The sequence below is a fragment of the Callorhinchus milii genome, unplaced genomic scaffold, assembly GCF_018977255.1.
Source record: "Callorhinchus milii isolate IMCB2004 unplaced genomic scaffold, IMCB_Cmil_1.0 Scaffold26, whole genome shotgun sequence".
Classification (NCBI taxonomy): Eukaryota; Metazoa; Chordata; class Chondrichthyes; order Chimaeriformes; family Callorhinchidae; genus Callorhinchus; species Callorhinchus milii.
In genome coordinates this window covers 1,710,732-1,716,313 of record NW_024704767.1, presented here as the reverse complement: position 1 = coordinate 1,716,313, position 5,582 = coordinate 1,710,732, and positions in this window count along the sequence as shown.

The window sequence follows — 5,582 nt, the reverse complement described above, 5'->3', positions numbered from 1 at the left end:
CCCCGCCCCCACACACCGGCCCCGCCCCCTCCCCCCCAACACACACACCGGCCCCGCCCCCACACACCGGCCCCGCCCCCTCCCCCCCAACACACACACCGGCCCCGCCCCCTCCCCCCAACACACACACCGGCCCCGCCCCCTCCCCCCAACACACACACCGGCCCCGCCCCCACACATCGGCCCCGCCCCCTCCCCCCCAACACACACACCGGCCCCGCCCCCACACACCGGCCCCGCCCCCTCCCCCCCAACACACACACCGGCCCCGCCCCCACACACCGGCCCCGCCCCCTCCCCCCAACACACACACCGGCCCCGCCCCCTCCCCCCCAACACACACACCGGCCCCGCCCCCTCCCCCCCAGCACACACACCGGCCCCGCCCCCCCACATCGGCCCCGCCCCCCACACCGGCCCCGCCCCCTCCCCCACACACTCACCGGCCCCGCCCTTCTCCCCACTGGCCCCGCCCCCTCTCCCCCTCACACACCGCCCCCCCTCCCCACTCTCTGTCTCACTCTCCAATCCGCCTCCGCTGCCAAATACAGCACCAAGGCTGCTCGCTTAAAGGGGCAGCGTCCCTGCCTCGTCCTGTGTCTGTGTCTCTGTGCCACACTCAAAGCCCCCCTGCTTGCTCCACCCCCGCACCCCCCCCCCCCCCCCACCCAAAGCAATGGCCCACAAAATATCCAGCCTTGACGGCGCAGTGTCTGTGTGTGCAAACCAGCGCCAGTGTCCGTCGATCGTTTCTGGACAGACGGATTAGATGGATGTATTTGGCGAAACGCTTTGTGCCGCTTTGAAGACGCGACAAGGCGCTATGTCAAACGCAAGGATTATTATTGTTGTTGTTGTTGTTGTTGTTCCGTGCAATATTGGTGGAGTCCTGTAGCTCAGTGGTTAGAGCACTCGCTTTGCAAGCGAGAGACCTGAGTTCAATCCCAGGCAGAGGGCGAAACCTTGGGCAAGTTTCCTTACTCCACACAGAGCCTAATAATAATCCCTCCAAAACCAAAAACAATAATAAATTGGTCATTGGCCACGACTGTTTGTGGGACATTGCTGTGCACAATTGGCTGCCGCGTTCGCCCACAAATATACAGTCAATTCACTTTACATTGTGTTCTGTGAAGCGCTTTGGGACCTCTTCCCGACGTGAAAAGCACTATATCAAATGCAAGGATTATTATTATTATTGCAATCGCTTGAACCTTTTCCCGAAGGCAAGGCCTCGCAGAGTCCGACAGCTCTTTTATTGGCTTTGCTCTCTCTTTCTCCATACATATATGACCCCCCCCCCCCCCCCCACCTCCTGACCCCCTATAAAATACACTTGACAGTAAATCCTGGGAAGTCATTTGAGATCTCCTCCCAGCATGAAAGGCCCTATGTCAAGTGCAAGGATTTGCAAGGATCTGACTCACGCACCATTTGTGTTTCTACAACACTGGGTGTAACCCACATTTGCTCATGTTTGTTCTGTTGACAGAGGGACAGAAGTTATATTTTGCAAGGAAATGTTGCAAGACAGGAATGATTCCAAGTTTCAAGCATGTCAACTTACATAAACAACCCTGAAATATTCACATTGCAGTGCTGGCAGAAGCTATGTTTTGAACAAAGTTGCAAATATAAGCAGTGCTATTCTGATTTCAAGGTATTCTTAGGTTGCCAGTTCTACTATAATAATAATGTTTCATTTGATATGGAGACTTATCACATTTATCGAAACAACTCAAAGTGCTTCATGGGATTTACTGTAACTAACTTGTTTGACTTGGAGGTTATTATAACAGTGTAACCTCTATATCAGATTGTGGACACATGGGAAGAATCTTGTTTTTTGCGAGACAATACGTTCCCTTTAAATCTGTAGTGATATTTGAAAGATTCCCCGTAGCAAAAAATATTAAAACAATTAAGGAGCATTGCCAGCTGAGAATTTGTTTGTGTCAAAACAGCAATGTTAGTACTCAACTTTAGCCACAGGGGACTGGTAGCAAGTGGTATACATTGTTTACAAGACATGAATCAAATATTGCACTTTAAATTGTTTTTATTTTTCCTTCTCAATGTTTCATTAAATTACACACCATGGATGTGTGGAATTTGCCATTATTGGGCAAATATTTTGCAGAGTGCGAGTTAATGGTCTTTTGAAGATCATTGAGACAGTCAACTGTGTAAAAAATGAGTTCAAGATTTTGTTATGAAAGAACCTAAGTAATCCCTCTATATATTTTCTAATAGTTCTAATTTTTTTTACACAGTTTCTGTGAAAATTTGCTTCAGGTGCTGTAACACAATTTACTGTGAATCCTTTAGACAAGAAGTTCCTGACTATCACCTGCCACATTCTGGATGGATTTCAGAGTTAAGATTTATAGCTGGATGGAGACAGACAGAAAAATCCTTACAATAACAATAACAAACATTATCTGCCCAGGAAGCCCATAGATATTCAAGGATCTTAAGCATCAGTGATATAAACCCAAGATATTTCTGACTCATCCCTGAATAAACAACTGGCAAAAGTAAACGACAATGTGTTTGTCCAATATTTTGTAACATCCCATCAACATCTATCAAAGAGTTTATCGCAATGGCCCTTGACTTTTTTTTAACTTCACTCAGTGTGTTTACGTTTATTGGATACAGCAAAATATTTCCTAAATTGATATTTTTGTTGCATTACAGAATCAGTGTAAACAATCTTATGTTGACTTTTGTTGTAATTGTAATGTTCTTGAATAAACATTTTGCAGAAATGTTTATAGCACAATGTAAACATTTTACTGCATTGCAGAAACATTAACTTTGACAATACAGTACTTTTAATGTACTTTTTCTCACTCTTTCCAGCTCCCCCCCCGCCCCCCACTTCACAGCACCATTCCCCAAGAATGGAAAGCAATCATCGTCCAGATCTTTGTCAATATCATTCTTGAACCTAACATAATGATTTCCTCCCTAATGTTTGTTGTTAGGAATACCAACTCCTTCATTGTCAAGATAACAGCAATATCAAGAATTATTCATCATCATCCAGCCCGGGAAGTGCAGTTACACATTTGTATCCATTGCTTCACAGAATGGACATTTATGCAAAAAAACAAAATGTGGTATTTTCATCTGCAGTAACAATATCTTAACATCAAAGTTAATGAATACATTTTCTATATGTATTACCATTACCTCTATTTTTTGCCTTTGTATTACTTTGGGTTGAGGTAAGAAGAAATTATGTCATACTAAAAATTATACTTAAAAGAGGACAGTTTTGTGGATAATGGCACCGTTCAAGTTGGGAGGGCATCCCGAGGCGCTTCACAGAATACACTTTGAAGTGAATTGAATATAGTGTTGTAGGCAAACGAGGCACCAACGTGCGCACAGCAATGCCCCCCAAAACAGCCGTAAAGTAAATGACTAATGACCAAGTCAAAATGGGATTGATTTGGACGGCTCTTCTCAAAGAGTCGGCACAGACGCGACGGACCGAACGGCCTCCTTCTGCGCTGTATAATTCCATGAGTGTTACGTGAGGGATTGGACACGAATTGCAAGAAAATACTGCGGTCCCAAAGAAGGGGAATCTCATGACCAGACGATGGATCAGGGTATGCATTAGGGCGGCTTCAAGTCGTGCAACAGCACTTGTGCATAGTTAAAGCCCCTTTAAGCGAGTCGGGCTGAGTGACCGGAGCGCGTGCTGACCACCAGCCACAGACACTTCCTGCCAAATAGTGACCCTTTGTTTTCCTCCCAGGAGTGAGGGTTAGGGCCCACACTGTGGCCCTGTGCAGCACCGCACCGCACCGCACCGCGTCACATCAGTCTGCAGTCCTGGTTTTAATTTCTATCGAAAAGAGCACGTTTTACGGTTTATTTGCAAACGCACGTGTGTGTGTGTGGTGTGTGTGCGCGCGTGTGTGTATATATGTGCATGTGTGTTGTGATTGTATGTGTGCGTGTGTGTATGTATGTGTATATGTATGTGTGTTGTGCATGTACGGGTTGTGCGTGTGTTATGTATGTGTATGTGTGTGTATGTATGTGTATATGTATGTGTGTTGTGTATGTATGTGTGTTGTGTATGTATGTGTGTTGTGTATGTGTTGTGCGTGTATGCATGTATGTGTTATGTATGTATGTGTGTATGTATGTGTTATGTATGTATGTGTGTATGTTTGTGTGTTGTGTTACGGTATCTCTCGTTTCAAAAGGTCGGAGCGGCTTTATTGGCTACAGAAGGAGGAACACCAACAAAGCGCGGGGACTGTACCATAAATCCTCCCCCTAAAGAATGCAGTGAGGACTCGCAGTCAGTCAGTCAGTCAGTGGTCTGAGGACGAAGTAAAGAGCATTGTTTTTACGTCGCCTCTCAGGTGACGCTCTGGAGGCGGTGGCCGGGGCTCGTTTGTAGCCCAAAGTCGCCCAAACACCAGCCCCCAAAAGTAGCCCAATATTACGCACGGCCTCCACCTCCGGGTTAGCAGAGCGGCCGAGTTTAGGTTAGTGTGTGTGTGTGTTGCGGGTTTCATTTTACAAACTTAAGAACGAAGCCCTGTGGGGGGGTTTTTTTTGGTAACGCACAAGGAAAAAAAACACCCCCCCCCGCCCAATCGGGCGTGAACCCCGCCCAATCGGGCCGGACTGCGTGCGTGCGTGCCGTGCGTGCGCGCGGCGTGCGTACGTGCCGTGCCGCGCGTTGCGTGCGCAGCGTCCTCGGCGGCGGGGGCGAGCGGGCGGGAAGGCGCTGGCGGTGTCATGGCGGCTGCCGACCAGCGGCTCGCAGCCTTTTCCATGTAAACAGCTCGCCTGGCTTCTCCCCTTCTTTTCCCTCTTCCCTCCCTCCCTCCCTCCCTTTCTCTCCCTTCCCCCCTCCCCTTTCCCTCCTCCCCCCCCACCCCCTCCCCTCACACACACATGGAAAAGAATGAAAACGTGGAGCGGGGCGGCGCGGCCTTGGAAGCACCCGGAGCGGTTCGAAGCGACGACATCATCATCATCGACGGCGGCGGCGGCGAGCGGCCGAGGCGAGGAGCAGGAGGAGGAGGAGACGACGACAACGACGACGACGTGGACCGTTGGCAGTTGAAAGGCACCGGCGTTGTCGCCGCCAACTCGTGCGGCCCCGAGAGCGGGAGCTCGGCACCCGGCGCCGGGGATGCCGAGCGCTCGCCCGGTGGAGGAGTCGCCGTCGGGGAAAGCGCGATGCAAGGCCTCGGCCCCGGGCCGGCGGCGGTGGTGGTGGCGGCGGCGGCTCTCGACTCCTCGCTTCCCCGGGCGACGCGCGCGGACGAAGGCTGTTGCTTCGAGGCGCCCAAATGCGAGAAGGACCCGAGCGCCAGCGACCAGAGCCTCCCCGGCGAGTCGCAGAGCCTGGACTCGCTCGAGTCCTTCTCCAATCTGAACTCGTGCCCCAGCTCCGACCTGACCAGCGAGGGGCCCGAGGACAGGGCTCCGGCACCGGCTCCGGCTTTGCCGGGCGAGGACAGCGGCGACAAAGCCAAGCCGTCGAGCTCCAAGGACCGGTTCCCGGGGCAGTCGGTGTACCACATCAAGTGGATCAAGTG